Source organism: Anastrepha ludens, chromosome 5, assembly GCF_028408465.1.
Source record: "Anastrepha ludens isolate Willacy chromosome 5, idAnaLude1.1, whole genome shotgun sequence".
NCBI lineage: Eukaryota > Metazoa > Arthropoda > Insecta > Diptera > Tephritidae > Anastrepha > Anastrepha ludens.
The window spans coordinates 82,182,078-82,201,987 of NC_071501.1; the positions used below are offsets into that span (position 1 = coordinate 82,182,078).

At 34.9% G+C, this 19,910-nt stretch overlaps 1 protein-coding gene across 8 annotated transcripts in view; it reads right to left on the reverse strand.

Moving 5' to 3' along the window:
• The window catches only part of LOC128863187 (protein borderless), a 78,664-nt gene that overhangs the window by 51,977 nt on the left and 6,777 nt on the right, over window positions 1-19,910 (reverse strand). The window lies entirely within an intron of this gene.

The following is a 19,910-nucleotide window of genomic DNA, read 5'->3' on the forward strand; positions in this document are numbered from 1 at the left end:
CTCATTAAGTCATAGCGTTTTTCAGTGCTTACTGGGTTAAATAAAGTCTTTTCTAAGTCATAGAACTTGAGTTAGATGTGAAGAGAAGTATATGAAGAAGTTAATTTACGCTTTCACGAATAAAAAAATATTAATTTCTTCCCTCAAGTGTAGTAAGTGAAATAACAAATACAGTGGGGAGCAAAACTGAGTACATGTTCGAAGACTTTGCACAAAAATGAATGAAAACGATCAAAGCAAATGAAACAATTTTTTTTTCTTTATTCAATAACAAATAAATAACAAAATTTCATAATTAAACAAAAAAAAAGAATATTCCATAAACCGTACAAAAATAAAAAATGAATGGTACTCGTATGTACTCAGTTTTGCACTTTTTGAAAGTGCAATTTTCTTGGCTTTTTTTTAATACTTGGTCCATAGAACTTTATTTTTTATGACTGAAAGAATACGTCTAGGCATACTTTCTACCAAATAATGCAAAATGTCGTGGGGAATTTGCTTCTATTCATAATTTATTCTTTGCCATAACATGTCGAGGTTAGTGGGAGGAGTATCATATTGTCCCAACCGTCGCTTCACTATTGACCACAAGTTCTCAATCGGATTGAGATCGGGACTTTGTGGGGGCCACTCCATCAACTTAAAACTTTGAGTCGTAAGCCATTCCTTAACCACCTTTGCTGTATGCTTGGGGTCTCCGTCCTGCTGAAATGTAAGTTCAGCTGACTGATATGCGCATACGTTCACAAAGCTGGTAAGATGGGTTTGAAGAATACTCAGGTAGTCCTCCTTTTTCATTATGCCTTCTATTTTTACTAAGGGACCAAGCTTCCACCATGTAAAGCAACCCCACGCCATAACATTGCGCCTCCGTGCTTGACGGTTTCCTTTATATGGCGTCTTTGCAATGATCCGCCTGGACGCTATGGTTTAGTCTCGGTGTTTTTTGGCAAATTTTAAACGAGCCTAAACATTTTTTTTAGATAATGCCAGTTTTTTCTTTTTGATCCGATCCGATTTTTTGAAGGGCTCTCCTTGTTGTCCATCGACGAACATTTTTGCCAATAGCAGCCCTCTTTTGGTGTTAGCTGAGGGTATCTCTTCAAGTTTGTGACTATAAGCCTTGCGTCACCAGAATTTTTTTTAGAGGCAACTCCACACCTTTTCTGCATTCTAATTACCACCGACTGGCTAATATTTAAAGCCTTTGCAATTTTTCGAGACGAAGAGCCTTGTTCTGTTAGGCACTTGATATTATTCTCAACGTCAAAAGGAATTTTTTTTCATTTTTGTTAAATTTTAAGAACACTTCAAATATTAATGCCATTGATTGCATTGATCTCACCGAAAGACTAAAATAAAATAAATTACGTATTTCTTTCTTTTTGGGATGATTTTGCTGCTTGATAACTGTAAATCAAGATGCATTCGGCGATAACATAGCTAAAAATAGAAATGTGCTAAACTGAGTACATGCGACTTATTTTTGTTTTTCATTTTCTTTTTCATCATTCTTTTGATTTTTTATATCTCTTTCACTGAAATGTGTTCTGAATTGGTACAGAAAAATTAAAAAAAAAATTGTTTCATTTGCTTTGATCGTTTTCATTCTGTGGGCATTTTTGTACAAAGTCTTCGAACATGTACTCAGTTTTGCTCCCCACTGTACGTACACAAAATACCGCCGGTCTGCATTTTATCTACTATTATATCCCAATCATTGGGATATGGGTATAGATTATTATTATTATTAGAAGGCCATTACGCACTGCGACCAGAGTTGATCTATTGTGAAAGGCCTATTTTGTAACCCTAGAGTTTTAGGCTTTTTAGAAATTTTAGGACAGTTTTGGGTTTGTTGTTCCAAAGATTGCATGGAGATACTACGATACCACCAAGGTGGTGAAGTCTTTGTCTGCCCAACGCAGGACATTCACAAAGCACATGTTTTGAGCTTTCTATGTCCATTTCGCAAAAGCGGCAGACATTGGTCTCGGATAGACCAATATTATTTGGATGGTACCTCAGGCTGCAGTGACCCGTAAGGTATCCGGTTAAAAGACGCAGATCTACTCTGTTTAGTGAGAGAAGTTTGTCAGATATTCCTTTGTTGGGACTTAGGAATAGTTTAGCTTGACGCTGGCCGGCACAGTTTAGCCAGATGGGTATATATTGTGGTGCCTCACAATGATTTCGACAGAAGTTGTGGAGATGAAAAAGAAATTGAGTCGGTACACACCTCCTCCATGAATGTCCGCCACTTCAAAGAAGTCGTGCCAAATATCTGGACGATTTTCTGGAAAATTTGCAAAATGTCTCCCAGGAGGGACAGTTACCTTAAACAAATTTTAATCGTCTAAATCTTCTGCACTACTTTGTCGCACATAAAATTGCGTTATTACAAAGTTCACAAAAGTTCACCAAACCAGACGAATTTTATTCTGAGCTTATGGAAGCGTCTCGTTTTAACCAACTATTAATAATTTGTATTTAATTTATGTATCTATACAATTTGGCGAAACGCGTAATATTCGACACTCGAATTGAGTTCCTTCAAAAAATACTGCGCTTCTACACTAACAAATTCACTTGATGCGCACCAACTGCAAATATTTATCTTTCCCACGGCTATAAATGCTGTAAAAGTTATTTAATGATCAATATAGCCAACCGCTGATTGGCGTTACAACTATTTGATATATACAAACACATAATAAAACTGACGTACCACCCGATGAATGTGTCGCAATTTAATTAAATTGGCATGCGGACCATTAGACAGCCGCATAGAAAAATGATTTATGGCATGCAAAGCTCTATGTTTGCCCACCCCTGCATTTGTAGCGACCATTGCGAATATTTATTGCAAATTACATGCAAAATGGGAATGTGGTAAAAATATTTCCATATGCATTTCATTCAGGTATCTAAATATTTACATTTCATTTATACCTAATTTGAGTACATCTGCATAAATGTGAAAGCGATCTCTTCGCTGCTAGCAGATCAATTAATTTGTGTACCATAATGGAATTGAATTCTGTGTACGGTCGCGTCTTTTGTTGAGAAATAAGAAATCTTGAAGTTCTTCTATTTATTTATGTAGTTCGACTGAATTGCGTTTTAAATTATTAGCGCGCCTTGAGTGGCACAAAAAGGCGAAGGAAAGACTGCTTGACATTCCTAAGTGTAGTTTGATTAAATGACTGCTCTTAAAGTGTTTGACATCTACATATAGACGTTCTTTTTGATTCCCAAGAAAGATTTCATACTCAAACACCAGTAATCTGTCAAATAAGGTCAGCACTCCCAAACAGATTGTAACTAGACTATTCATCCATGGCCCTGAAGAAATCTGAAGTGCATTCTTTGAAATGTCTGTCATTTGCAGAGGAAGCGTTCTGTCTCTTGCATATCTCCACAGCCCCTGCAGAAATAATTACAACAGCGCTCTAAAGATGCCGGTATAGACAATAACCACGGGGTTCATTACTACTGTCGAGAGAAGTCATTTGTTTGCCTTTGATCAAAGAAATCAAGACACTCTGCAGGTGGACAGATTGGCTCGCTTACCATTAGTAGCAGTTCCAGCTTTGCCCCAACTAAGAAATACTAGAAACTCAAAGAGAATCGAATCATGGACTCGATTCTTCAAGACCTTTCTCAGGCAACTTCCTGATGGACTTGTCTCCTGCATTGCTTTCGGAATCACTTCTGTGTTTTTGAACCTTTGCCTTGAAATTACCTTCCATACCATCGGATCATTGAACTATGCCAAATGAATTCTTCAATTTCAAGAAGAAACAAAGCAAGATCTAAAAGGCATACTTTTGACAAAGTAATTAGAAAAAAATATATTACACTGTGGATATCAAATGAAATATCTGGAGAAAGCGGATATATCTATTTTTAAAAAGGGTTGCCAGGTATCAAAAAAAATTAAACTAAATAAACATGATAGTTAAGTAATATACTTATATTATAATGTTAAAAAGCAAAAGATTCTTGGGAAAGCTTAATCAAAGACACGTTTTTGTATAGAGTTGCCAACTGTCTAAATACTGTAAATTAATTTAATTTCATTCCTGAACAAAATATATGTGTGTTAAGAAAATACAAAAAGTTTAAGAAAATTTAAATTTAGACACATTTTTATATAGAGTTGCCAACTATCTAAATATTGTAAACTTATTGAGTATCCCTATTAAAGAATATATACATATATATGTACGTACACATGTGAAAAACGCAAGAAAACTTTAAGAGAGCTTTAACGCAGATCCATTCATGTTGCCACATTTCTAAAAATAATATTTGAACAGGAATGTATCAAAATGCGGATATCAAATATAAGGCCTGAGGAGTGCTTCAATTCGGAACAATTTTTGAATAGGATTACCATCTGCGTAACTATTGAGGAGTTGTTCAATTCGGAAAAGTTTTTGAATAGGGTTACCATCTACGTAACTATTGTAAGTCAATTAAATATAGTAGTTGAGCAGCATACATGCATACACATGTATATGTTAAAGAAACAAAGAAAAACTCAGAGAGCTTTAATATGAACACATTTTTGTTGTCATTAGGGTTACCATCTATATACATTTTGTAAGTTTATTAAATGTTCAAATTGAGCAACATAATATGCATGTAAAAAACAACAGACAAGTTCCAGAAAGCTTTAATGAGGACACATTTTTATATAGGGTTGCCACGTTTCTAAAAATAGTATTTGAAGGTACAGATATTTTTATGCGGACATCAAACGAAAAATTATTTTATTAGTGGGTCCATTCAGAAAAGTATTTGGATAGGGTGGCCATATATCTAATAATTGTATTAATTAAATATCCCCTCTGAACAATAAATATTGTCAAAAAGTAAAAAAAAAATTGTAAACACTTTTTTGTATAGGGTTACCATTAGAGCAAATATTTTAAGTTAATTAACTAGCTTAGTTGAAGACTATATATGTATGTAATATATGTAAAAAAAATTAAAAAAATATGACAATTAAACAAAATATAAAAACAATACATAACAAGACTACCAAAAAAATCATACATCAAATTTTTTTAAGTTTGTAGGAGTTATGCATTTTTGAATAAGGATGCCATGCTTCTGAAAATAATATTTGAAAAAAGTAAAATATTTTTATGAGGCCATCAAAGGCAAGGTTTCAGGAGTGCAGTATTTCGGAAAAGTTTCTGGGTAGGGTTGCCACATTTTAATAAAAAAAATTTGCAAAATTTATTAGTTAGATTGCGAAAACGTGAAATACAAAATTTATTTCAAAATAAGTTACCTACTTTAACGATCGACTGCAGCAAAATATAAAAGTTTATAACTACAACAAAAAAGTGCGGAGCCTTTATTTAATGATGGCATCAAATATAAAGTAGTGAAGGTTTTTGAGCTACATGAGAACTATCGATATCGATAACCATGGTTTGACTGCTGAGATTGGCAAACTGTGTAGAAAGGTTTCTGCTCAGAAAGGTTTGGCAAGCCATCATTAATCGTTTAACGACAGAAACAAAATTTAAAATACACAAATCTCTTCGCGAAGTTCATAGAGCAAAGTGAGATTTCGACATTCGGTGATTCGTAACCATTCCGAACTAGCTGATCTTTGCCCTTCGACAACGTGGAAAATTGTATGAAGGATCTTGTCCTAGCTGCCCATAAAATATAACTCATATACATGAAATATAACTCTAATACATGAATTGAAGCCAAATGACCAGCATTTGCGTTGTACTTTTGCTGATTGGGCTCATTTAGATTTATTTTTCAGATTTATCAGAAAAAGTAACAAAAAATTTAATGAAAATTGAAAATCGAATGGACCATGCAACTCGTAGCCACGGTGGACATATGCCGGACATCATATGAAATTCACCCATTTCTGTGATTTTACCTATATATATTGATGTAGGTAGGTATGTACGAGTAGGTATTTCTGAAAGTCAGTAGATTTACGCTACTCATGGAAAATCACGTCATTTGCCAATCAACTAACTTTCAACCTCCAAAAAACTCATTTTAGTTGTGTGTATAGATCTACCCTTTGTGTGTCTATCTTTTGCATTGAATAGCATTAATCACAACAACAACCCTGCACAGCGAGCAATTAGACAGCATTTATTAGCTAGTAACTGCCAGTAACGGGCAGTTCACTTCTTTCTGGAGTCCATTTTTTTGTTTTTTTGGTTAATATGGGTCATGATGTCATCACGCATTTGATCGACAGAACAACAGCTAAACGCATAGCCAGCGCTTAAATATCCGCCGACAGTAGCGCCAACTGTCAATGAGCTGACTGCACAATCAACTGTACTGCTTTGTACGAATATACATACACACACACACACACACACACACATATATGTATGAGCTAATGGAAAAAAGTGAAAATTGTGGAAAGGCATAAAAAATTGACGTTGGAACAGCGTAGAAAAATGGCGGCCAAAAAAATGTTCATCGCCAATTGGCAGCGGAATCAATGAACCGACGTGCGAATATCGACACTTTGTGAAATTTCGAGCACTCGAATTGGTCTTGTTTTTGCCGTATACTCGTATGCGCAGTTGCTTGCTTGTGTGGGTGTGTGAAAATGCTTTTCATGATTTTTTCTCGCGTGCACTCGCACTGTCTGTTTGGGTTTGATTGTATGCGTGCAATTCAAAATCGAATTAAACTTTTTAATGTTCTTGCCGTACATCTGCCACAAATTAAACGATGATTTTTTTTTTTAATTAAATTTAATCCATTAAGTTGATGCTGCATCAATTGGTAAATTTTCTTATATATGGGATTGCGTTTAAGCAAAATTGGGTCATAGGGTAGATGTGTGCATGAACTCATAAAAAATGAACTCTTCCTTTTTCCTTTTACTAACGCGTAAATAACTCGCTACTTTTATTCAAATATAATAAATCGAGACCAGTTGATGGCATTTTTTACACCTATACATATGCGTGTATGTGTGAGTGATTCAGATATATAAATTCCTTTTTTAAAAATTAAATAAAAACTTATGATAAATTTTATCGGTATACTTTGACTTTTTATGGAATATATGGTTGAGTAGAGTAGCTCCTGTGAATCTAGTTTTTCAACACTCTATGACAGCTTCTGAATCCAATTCACAAATTGTTTGATCGATATTGGGTAAAGGATTGGGATCGTTTATGTATTAGTCGGTCAACACCAAATTTTAGCAACATTCCACAAAAATCCAACAGTGCAGTTGCCAAAGTGTCTGACAGCCGATTACCGAACTTCTTTTTCTTCTCAATTGGCACGATAACCGCTTACGCGATTTTGGCCGAGTTTAACAAAGCGCGCCAGTCGTTTCTTTGTCGTGCTAACCGGCGCCAATTGGACACGCCAAGTGAAGCCAAGTCCTTCTCCCCCTGATCTTTCCAACGCAGAGGAGGCCTTCCTCTTCCTCTACTACCACCAGCTGGTACCGCATAGAATACTTTCAGATCCGGAGCGTTTTTATCCATTCGGACGACATGACCCAGCCAACGTAGCCGCTGGATCTTTATTCACTGCGCTATGTCTATGTCGTCGAAAAGCTCACACAACTCATCGTTCCATCGTCTGCGGTATTCGCCGTTGCCAACGTGCAAATGTCCAAAAATCTTACGCAGAATCTTTCTCTCAAACACTCCAAGCGTCGCTTCATCGGATGTTGTCATCGTCCACGCTTCTCCGCCATACGATTACCGAACTTAGTGCCCAAGAAATTTAATCTTCGATCAACTGTGTGCTGTGCTTCAGCGTCCAAGTTTATATTCTCATTTTCCATTCACATAAACTTAGTATTTATAACTCGGCACAGCTCACGACTGCACAACACAGTGATCCGCCGCTGAATTTGTCAATAATGTTACCACACAAAAATCCAGATCGAATTATATCAGGCCAGTCCATAAGTTCGTGCGTTTTTTAAAGGTGGTTTTAAAATTAATAAAAAAGATGTTTAAAGTATTTATTAATCAATAATATATTTTCCTTCATTATTTACAATGTCTTCCCAACGTTTAGGTAAATTTTTAATTCTCTGCTCAAAAAATTTTTTGTCTTTGGAGCTTCGATATCCCTTTTTATAGCTTCTTTTAAGGAGTAGTTCTTGTTACTCATATGGGATTGAAGTCCACGGAAAAGGTGATAATCACAAGGTACAATAACCGGAGAGTATGGTTGATGCGTCATTAGCTTCCATCCGAGCTCGTTCAGCTTGCGTAGTGTTTGCCTTGCGGTATGAGATAGTGTTTGCCTTGCGTTGTCGTGGTGAAACAAAACATTGCGTCTACTCGTATTTACTAAAGACGGTCGATTTTTGTTAAGTGCCTCATTCAGGTTTCATAGCTGATGGGAATAATAATCAGCAGTTATCGTCCGGTTTGGTTCCAGAAGTTCATAATAAAGAATACCGGCCAAATCCCACCAAATAGACAGGAGAATCTTCTTGGGGTGAAGGCCATCTCTAGGGGTCGGTTCAGGTGTTTCATCTTTTTCTAACCATTGGCGTTTGCGAACAGGATTATTGTAAAGGACCCATTTTTTATCACCAATAACGATACGGTTCAGCTGAGAATACACATTCACTCTCTGCTGAAGATTGGCGACGGAAAGTCTATACGGAACCCATTTCTCCAGGTTTGAAACCTTTCCTAACTGAACCAGGTGCCTGCGAACTGTTCGGTGCGATGAGTTTAACTTCTGAGCTATCATATCGACTGCCAAATTTGGTTCAGCTTCCACGAGTTCGAGCAAGGCGTCGGAGTTAAAGACTTGAAAACGACCAGCGCGCGGGGCATCCTCCACGTCGCAGTTACCACTTCGGAATTTTGAAAACCACTTTTGCGCAGTCCTTACACTCACGGTATCCTCTCCGTGAACAGGGTTTATTTCTGCAGCAGAAGTTGTTGCATTTTTACCACTTTTATAAAAAAAATACAAAATATGCCTTTTATACCCGTTCGCGGACTCCATTTTAGTTTTTAACAACACGAGCTTCTATCCGCGATTAAAATCACTTGTTGAATGCACAATATATCAAAGAAGATATAAATATGTCCGTTATATTCCGCGAATAATTTTTTGTATCCAAAAATCGTACAAAAATGAATTTATGGGTAAAATACGCACGAACTTATGGACTGTCCTGATAACTTTCTGCTGTTATATTGACTTCTAATGGTTTCTTGTTCCCCAAATTTTCGTTTGTTGGCGAAGCACAGTGCACCGAACGTTTCACAAGAAGACCAAAATCGGAAGTCTTGGAGCTTGTGTTTTTTGGCATCATTCGAAAGCTAAAGCTCCAACTAAGAAAAATTTGTAAGTTATTTTGTGATATTTACTTTTTTTATTTATTTATTTACTAAATGCGGTCGCCCCTCGGCAGGCAATGGCAAACCTCCGATTGTATTTCTGCCATGAAAAAGCTCCTCATAGAAAAAATATCTGCCGTTTCGAATCGGCTTGAAACTGTAGGTCCCTCCATTTGTTGAACAACAGCAAAACGCACGCCAGAAATAGGAGGAGGAGCTCGGCCAAACACCCAAAAAGCGCCAATTAAAATATATAAAATTACAAATCATTTCATTATAGTAGTTAGGCAACTAGTATCTGATGCTATCCGCTTACTTATTTTGTGACAAAATAGACTTAAGCCTTGTATGCAGTGGCGGATCCAGGATTTCATAAAGGGGGGGGTCCGGGGTATTTTAGAAGGGTGTTTTTATTAAAAATCAATTTCGTGAATAAAATATGGCATTATTCGCGCTGCATGTCGTGACTAGCCGATGAAAAAACTAATAGCTCTAGATATCTTGTAAAAAAAATTCTAAAAATAGTAAAGGACTTTGATTCAAAATTACAAGAATAACTGGCGGTTTTTATACATCGTGGGACACCTTCATAAATAATTACGCCTATTTAAGATACAATATATTATAACATGTGTTGGGGCCAACTTGCAATTCAACCATGTATAGTTTAAGTACGAAAAAAATATCAACCCTGTTTGTAACTTCTTTACTTCTTCTTCTTGTATTAATGCTTACTGTGACTCAATTCACTCCAATAAAGTTCTTCAAACGAAACGGTCGTGTTTATATATAATATTATATATTTAATTGCGCTTTTCTCTAACAACATGTGTTGCTATATAACGGCAAGAAAGTTACCATGAAAGAGTCGTTGCAGCTTTTCCTTATCGTAACGGCGACACCCTGTGTACTGTTAACTCGAAATTTTAAATAGCGCGCCAACGAAATCGCGATGACGGCGCCGAGTGATTTTTCCCTAAGTTTTTTTGGTGAATAACTAGGCTATCTTTAAACATGCATGAACATGCTTCTATTCTTTTGTTTCTTTCAACGAGCAGAATACATTGTGTCGAGCATTTGTTGACAAGTAGTTAATGTGATTGTTAATACGCCTCCTAACATGAAGAGAACATTATTTTCTTATTTCGAGCGCCTTGATCCAGAATCAGAACCAAAAATAAAAAAGAAGGAAAAACAGTTAAAGTTAAAAATTTGTATCCAAGAACAGTCAGTGTACAGTTGGTGCTCAAATTAATAGAATCACTATGAAAAATTCAAGTTTCAGCCATTTAACTGATAATAATCAAAGAATAGTCTATTTTTAATATGTTGTTTATTAAATTTCTATAATACGACAAAAACAATATTCAAACCAGTCTTTTATTAAAAAAATATCAAAAAAAAAAATCAAAAAATCAATATTTTGCGTGAGCACCTCGTGCAGCAATTAAAACCGGAATCCTTTTGGGTATGCTTTCAACGCATTTTAAGCAGTTTGTTTTTATTTGGTCGTCATTTTTCCAAATATTTTGCAGTCTTTCGCTCAGTTGTTCTTTATTTGTAATATTATATTTCGATATTTCTGTCTTTGTTGACTCTTAAAGGTTCTCAATTGGATTGAGGTCTGGTGAGTTTCCTGGCCAATTAAGAACCTGAATTTTTTGCTCTTCCAAAAAGCTGCTCACAAAAAGCCAAATATATCGAACGGTAATTTCGACAAAGCAATGATTGCTACAATGTTTCACATTATACAAAAAAGTAGCATTTCCTAACATTTTTTGCAAACTACACGTCATTAAACTCGGCAATTTGTTCCTCTACAGTATGATTCTAATAATTTGAGCACCCACTGTAAGTAAAAAGTTAACGTTTTTTGTACAAGATATTTTACTGTAAACAATCATTCTGTGTATACAAGTGTTTTCACTCCAAATCTTTTTAACTCGTGCATATTTTTATTATAACTCAACATGCAGAGCTTGATTAAGGAAATGTATCACTCTACGTAGTTGGCTTTTTACGTTCTTTACCTCTACGAAATATTATTTTTAGTTTCAAAATTCACAATATAATTTACAATATGAATGAAAGTAAAAATAAACTACAAATTCTGGATTTCTTACTTATTGTTTTAGATTGAAAACACATTGGTGTCGATGATTACAAATCTGATGTTAGTTTTTTAAAATTCAAAATGGCTGATCCAATATGGCGGACGATCTTTCGAAAATTTAATGTAATTCGCTTGAAACTTGTTATTGGATCTGCCATTTTGAATTTTAAAAAACTAACATCAGATTTGTAATCATCGACACCAATGTCGAACATACATAGTTTTTTAAGCATCTGTTGCGCCATTAAAGAGGGCGTTAAGAAAATGAATTTGCATGTCTAAAAGTCTTAAATTCAAAATAGTATAACTTTTTTTTCATTCATCCTAGAAGTCTTTTAAAAAATGGATTTTAAAGCTACAGAGTATTACTTTGCGATTCCGTTGTGGAAAATAAAAAAAAAATTTACCTTACTCAAAAAAAATTCATAAAGATGTCCAAAATCGGCATTTCTTGACTATTTAACCACAAATTGCCAAAAGTCCTGACGTGCTGGAGCATTTTCAAGATCAAATTCGTTTTCAGCACAAAAAAAACTTCAAGAGACACTCATAGCCGTTTTAGAAATTGGACAAAAATGAAATTACGCAGGCCTGTGTAATTATTCAAAATTTTGAATTGCGTCCGTCGTATTATAATTGTTTTTATTATAAAATAAATTAAAACTGGAAGAAAAATCTAATAAACTGCTAATGCATATAAAAAAATATTGTTTTTTTTAACTTGACTCATACAGAATTGAAACATAAAATTTTAGAGCATGATTCCAATGGGGGGGGGTCCGGACCCGAAAACCCCCCCCCCGTGGATTCGCCACTGCTTGTATGGTATATCCTCTCAAATCAGAAGTAGTTTGTGCACACCACTTCACTTTCACGCTTGGCATATAAAAGTAGTTGTGTGGTAAAAAGTTTATACAAAAATAAATTTTTGTTCTTAATAAAGTTTACCGCCATGTTTTTATAAAAAAAATTACGATGAACCCAGAAATATGTGTCTCATGAAAAAAATTAATAAAAATATATTTTTTATTTAAATATTAAATAAATCCGCGTTTGAAGATGCTAAAACCGCAAAATTGTAGAAAATTTAGAGACAAAAAAAATTATTAAAACTGTCTTATGGTTTGTGGCTATTTGAACCCTCTATTACGAGAGGAAAGTAATATTTTCTCCGTAGTTGTCTGCCTCCCACAAACTTTGATTTCGAAAAAGTGTCTGCAAGCCCTTTTTCGTATTTTTGTTAGCTTTTCTATATTTGTAACACGCAAAATAATTTTTTTTGTGATTGTCATCATTGGTGTGTTTTTCAAAAATAAGGTGTCGAATTAAAGAGATTGACCAGTGGCGTGCATCGTAAGTTTTATTTGCGGAAGTAAGAACTCGATTTAGCGGCATTACCCTGATTTGAAATTTGTTGAAATGAAAAAACCGACACCATAAGGCTTTAGGGGTAGTTAGAATTTTCAATGATTTATTTTTTTAGAATCTTGAAATTTTATGGCTATTTATAGTCCGTTTGGGCGTATAATCGTTTGGAATGTCTGGAAGAAAATTGATCTGCTTATTTGATCTTAACCAAATTTGCTTGGTATAAAGTGCCAATCAAGAAGGAGAATGAAAGTAACTATTTATCTTCAAGCTGTTTTCCCATGAAATACATTATACAATATATAGTGACCAAATTAGCAAATCACTTCCAGCTGCTAAGAATTTCACCTAATTGCATCTATGCACATGCAGGGGTCGAGAAATTCCACTATATAACCGCCAATAAACCATAGCTGCTTCATACATTCACACAAATATTAGCTCGATAAAATACAAATCTATTTATGATACATCTGAGTAACTTCTGGCCACAAACCACAAGCACATAGACGGTCTGGCATTGCCATTGATACGAGAAATTGGAAGCATTTGCTATCAAACCACAACGCCATCAATTATTGCTTGACATCCACCAATGCGCATATCAGTTGTTTATGAATAAGTTTAACTATTCATATATTTCCCGCTAATTTTTATTATCTTTAATTTATAGTATTGCAATTTCTAATATCTTTTTAAACTTTGCCTGCTACTTAGTTTTGCTTATTAGCCACTTGTCATTTAATAGGCCAAGCATGCGCCACATGCCACTCAAAGCCAATGGGACAAGTGCTGCTAAATTTTTGCATATTGCTTGTATGTACAACAACCAACAACATCTGTCAGAATTTGATACGTACATATGTATATACGTTTAGTTTGCATTTCATTTCAGCAAATTACTATTCCATGCACTTATTTATTGGCATAAATTAATGATAATCGCCTTATATTGTTTGGGATGACGTGAGCCACTAATCCATTAGACGGCAAAGTCATACATACATATCTACATACATATATCGATACTAAATATTCATATTTACATTTCTGTACACATATGTATGTGTGAATTTGATTAATTGTTGTTTGTAAACAAATAATTTTCGAGTAAATGCATTTTTAATGAAATGCTACGCCGTAATTAATATTCGCAGCGGTCATCAGGTTAATGCTGCTGATAAATAATTTTATGGAGAATCTTGAAATGTAAAAATAATCAGAAATCATTTTGGATTAAATAAAAAATGCATTCATGCGAGTAGTAAACAATCCCAAGAATTTGATAAATATTCGCAATCTGACTTTTCTGAATACATTTTTATTCATAAGGGTGCGTGCATGTGATAATAAAGATGTCTGTCTATTCATGTATGGAATTTTAAACTCGGTTTGATTCTGAGAATAATATTGAAATATCGCATAGAGAGAGATCAGCCTTATCCTGAATTACCATCGTCATTGTGTAAGGCTGTCAGTAAGCTACATTTTTTTTTTTATAAATTAGATGCATTCAGCAGAATCAATTAAAAATTTGAATAAAACCCACATCCACATAATATTGATTTTTGAATATTTTATTTCTTCATTTATTGCTATTATTATTATTATTGATTGGCTGTTTGTGCACCGTGACCTGAATAGTTCTATTGAGCAGCCATGTAGCCTACTCGAACAGTTTTTAGTCCAGGAGCCAGGGGTTATTTTGACTTCATCATTTCATGCCGACTGATTTTAATACTGAAGGCAGACGCCGTCCAATGGATGACAAAACCAACCGTCAGCTGGTCCAGTAGCGGTGGGTACGTGCGTGGGATGCTGCGAAACGTGTCGGAAAAAAATTTTTAACAACTCATTTAATACCGGCTGAAATTTTTATTGTGTATTGTTGACATTTAGTAGAATAAAAAAAAAAATAGTCAGCTTCGCCGTAGAGGGGGGAAAATACAATACATGAAAAAAATTTCAGCCGGTATAAAATGAGTTGGTAGAAATTTTCTTTCGACACGTTTCGTACCCTCCCACAATCACACCCACCGCGAATGCGCCAGCTGACGTTCACTTTCGTTATTCATGAAAGCTAAGTCACAAGTATAGTCAAGAATTTAGCGGTATAAAAACGCAGTCCAAAATCGACCCCTGGCTCCCGGACTATTTAGGCAATTAATTAATCCTAAAACTGTTGTAGGCTTGATTTTACAAGGAGGCTTGGATCTATAGCTCCATTTACCAGGTAATTTGGTCTGCGTCGTGCCACTGCTGGTCAGTCGCATAGAACGTGTGCTGCTGTTTGTTGTGCCTCTTTCAGAGTCTATTTTATTTTCTATTTTTTATTAGCTCGTACAAGAAGAAGAAGACTATAAGAAAAGTTCATGATTTCTTGAAAACTGTCTCAAAAAAGAGCGCACAAAAGGGGGTTTTTGGTAAATTTTGCTCATAAATCCTAGAGAAGGCAATTATTGATGGATTTTAATAATTTTTTTCTTCAAATGCCCGTAAATGATGTTTGTCCCGAAAGAACAAATGGACAATGATTTCGGACTCCGCATCCCCAAAAACGTATGCATTAATTTTTTGAAATTTTTCCGGTGAAAATTTTATGTTTGACTTTAAACTGGCCTCCATTAATTTTTAATTTTTCAGTGAATATTCTGTATTTGACTTTGAACTGACCTTTAATTTGGGCTCGCAAGAACAAACTGACTACGAATTTGGACTCAGCAACCCCTAAAACGTAAATGTTTATTTTTTGAAAATTTCCGGTTTGTCCTTAAAAAAAAATTAGTTGTTAAGGTTTTAGGTAATTGGATGATGAATTCACCTCTTAACCCTAGACGGACAGCTTTAGTCGTTGCTGAGCTTTAGTTGTGGGCGTACGTTCATCTGTGCTAGTTGCTTGTAAGTACCGTTTTAAAAAATTTGCGTCGTCGAAACGACGAAGAATGTCTTTTGTGTGATTTTTGCAACAAACAATTTTATATAATTCAATTCAACATGAAAAAACAAGCCTTTTGAAGTGAAACTTCTTTAGGCGCGTCGGGGGCCCCAAGGCAGATTGAAAATAGGCGAGTGAAACGGTAAGTTCGGAGCGTTACCGAAATCCGTCAAATGGGCGGGGCCAAGGAGCAACTGCTCCTTCCCACTCTCGCCTATTCGCTCTCTCTGTCGCTCTCTCGCATCGCAAGCGCTGAACGATGTGAGGAAGCCACCGAGACACGCCGAAATGTATATAGCACACAAGTAAGCATTGAAGTAGACTGGCGAAATGCAGGCAACCGACAACCGACAACGGGTATTATAGATAGCCATAGCCCGTGCAAATGAGTGCTGTGTGTGAGTATCAGATAAAGCGCCGATGGAATGTGTGTAAGCGGGAAAGCAATAAGAAACTGCTGTGAAGTAAATAGATGGTAGGTATGGAGGAGACGAAGCGATACAATGAGTGCGTTTGCCAAACGAGTGACGATAGTTGAAGTAAAATGACATTTCAACCGTTTCGGTGATCAAAGCAAATTGATTAACGCGCCAAAAGTAGGCAAAAAATACCATTGGAAGTGCAAAGAAATGTCAGCGTCAAGTGCAACACTGCACCCAAGTGTCAAATTTGAAGCTAATAAGGACAAAAATAAATAGTACAAATTTATGTGGAGTGATATAGAAAAAAAAAATGAAAACCTGAACTTAACACGAGAGAGGGGGGAGAGATCTAAACCGGGGCTCCCATGCATGGAACAACCAACTTAGAAGTTTCACTTCTACCGTGCGTGAGTCTGACAGACCTTAGTTTTTAAATTACAAGGAAATTCAAAAGTTTCTTGCTGAAGACGATGACTTAATAGATTCGGATGAAGATGATTATGCCATTAGCGAGCTTGAGACAGACTTGGGAGAGCTAAGGGACGAAGAAAATTATTCTGAAGAGGTTTCTGCAGACGAAGACCATGTCCCGTTGAATGTGTTGCTTGAAGAGTCTGATATAATTACTTTCTCTAAAACCATATTACGTGAACCGTCATAAGTGGTCGATGCAAAAAGCTACGTCTCATAGATATGGACAAAATATTGTACATCAAGTACGTGGTCCTACTCGCTTGTGCAAAAATATTGTGGATCCACTACAAGTTTTCAGACTTTTTATAACATACGCCATAATTGAAGAAATGGTTGAGTGGACCAACGTCGAAATCAGCACACGATCGTGTATTAATTCCACTGAATCGGCGCAAAGAAAAGAAACAAACAATGAGGAAATTGAAGCTTTGATCGGTATGTTAGCTTTAACAGCTGCCATGAGGGATAACCACCTCTCAATTGCAGAGTTATTTGATCAGTCCTACTCTGGATCAAAATACCTATCCACAATGACTCACAACCTATTCAAATTTCGAATGTCCTGCTTGCGAATTGATGATAAGGCAGTACGCGTAGGTCTGATAGCAGACTAATTTGCTCCGATAAGAAAGGTATGGCAGTATTTTTTGCTATACTCAATATGGCTTATATAAATAGTTATGTTATATACACCCATAATATGTTCCAATTAGGACAGAAACCAGTCGGACAGAATCAGTCGCAGAAAATTTATGAAAGGTTTACACTCTGCTCTCATTCAAAAACACTTATATAAAAGACTTAATGTGGTAACTTTAAAAACGACAGCTCGACAAAATATACAAAGCGGACTAGTTCAGTGGAGCGGTATCAGCAAGCAAAAAAAGAAAGATTTTTGCGATTTGTCCATCATCAAAACGCCGAATGATCAAATCTTCATGCGCCAAATGTCAAAAAAGCTTGTGTGGGGAGCATAAAATTGATCTCTGTGCCTCATGTGCAAAATAAAGTTAAAGACCTATAAAACAGAGTTTTATTTTTAGTTTTAAGCAAAAAATGTACCTTTTTAAAGTATTAACGAATTTTAATTTGATTAATATTACATTTTTGTTAAAGTTTGTCAGAGGCTATGAGCAAAAAAAAAATATATATATATATATTATATTAAAATAAATAAACAAGCATTAAAACTATTAAATAAATATTTAGAGTAAAATACTGCATTTATATTTTATTCTTTTTGGGTGTAGGTGCACTCTGAAGAAAGCTTAAAAAGAGTGGTCGTCGTTTCGACGAAGAATGTCTTTAGTGTACTAAAAATATGAATGTCCTTCTGGGGTTAAGGGAGCTGGAAATTTGTGTACTTGTCATACTGTTAATTAGACTTCAAATAGAAAAACGCCAAACCGATTTTGAGTACAGACAATACAAATTTTTATTTTTAAAGTTTTTCCGAATTTTTCATAAAGATGAGTGCATTTTGATATTATATAATAAAAAAAAATTTAAACTGAGAGCATTTTAAAATAAAAATTATTAAAATTGGTTTAAAATTGGATCCAATAGCCATATTTGAAAAAATATTTGTTAAAAAACGCCCACTGTGTGGCGTTGTGACTATGGGTGGGTAACCATAAGTAGTGAAGAAGGAAACCCGACGGTCCAGGAACTTCTGGGATAATTTTTAAGGCAAAAAAAATCTCTACAATATTTAAATTTTGTATAAATATGTAAAATAATATAAATTTTTATAGTCAAAAATATAATTATTTAATAAATGAAACTAAAGAAAATCTCTTTAGTACCGGAATGGAACAAGGCTCATACTAAGAGTATGTTAAGTAGGAAGGATTTAAAACTCCTAGTAGGTGCGCTATCTGGGCACTGTCTAATAGGAAAACATGCCAGTATATTAGGACCACCATCCAATGACGATTCCAGATGCTATCAGGATATATACGAGGAAGAGACAGTCGAACACCTTCTATGCGGATGCATGGCTCTGTGTAGAAGAAGGTTGAGATTGCTCGTTCTCGCTTTTATGTGCTCGTATAACATTGCGGATGTTGCGCATTTCAAACTAGAGCCAGATTTTTATTTGAACAGTTTAACGCATCGTATATTTGTGTCGAAATTTCAAGTAAATCAGTAATAAATATTTCTCTTAAATTACATTCATTTGTTTGAAATAAAAAAAGGATATAAAAACATATACTTGGTTTTAGTTTTCAAGTCTGTGAGACGAATGATTAGTGACAGAGTGACACTGATTTAAGTTTAGTGATTTAGTGTCAAAAGAAGTAGATGTCGGTTGTAAGCGGTTGGCTCTTTCAATTATCTCTATATGAGTCAATTTTTTCGAAAGAGCTTCACTCAAAAATTACTGCCCCGATTTTAACATATTTTATACTGCTGGTAAGCTTAGATGGTTTATGAGTATCACTCATGTTGGGTGTTACCACCTGTTTGTTTTTCAGAAAAAATAATCTATTAAAAATAAAGACAGGTATTTCAGCATTAAATATATTTTTAGGAAACATCTAATACAAACATTTTTTTGATGGTGTTGCCACCTGAATTTTATTGCGAAAATAGCAAATTTATACCCATTTCAGCTGACTTTTAAACTATAGTTGTTTCATGAACGGCGTTTAAACAAGCTTTAATAAAAAACTATTTTAAGCTGGTGTTGCCACCTAAATTGTAAAAAAAAAACAATTTATCACGTAGTGCAGTTGAATATGAAGATATAGGTGTAGAATGGAATTTGTTTAAACAGTCTTTGATAAAAGAATATTTTTATCTGGTGTTGCCACCTTAATGTTATTTGAAAAAAGTTTTGTAATTTATCACGAAGTTCAGTTGAATATAAATACACAGGTATCAAACGAAAGATGCTTCAACCAGCTTTAATAAAAATATATTTTTAGTTGGTGTTGCCACCCAAATATTATTGTAAAAAAACAATTTATCAAAGAATACAGTTGAATATAAAAACATAGGTACTGCATTAAAGGAGCTTAAGCAAGCTTTAATAAACAAATATTTCAAGTTGGTGTTGCCATCCAAATATTATTTTAAAGAAGTCATCAAACAGAATGTAAAAGGATTGTCATTGCATGAAAGGTGTTTAAACAAGCTTTAATAAAAAATATTTTTACCTGGTGTTGCCACCTAAATACCGTGCGAAAGTAGCAATTATTACATAATTCAGTTGAATGTAAAAATATAGGTATTGCATGAAAGGT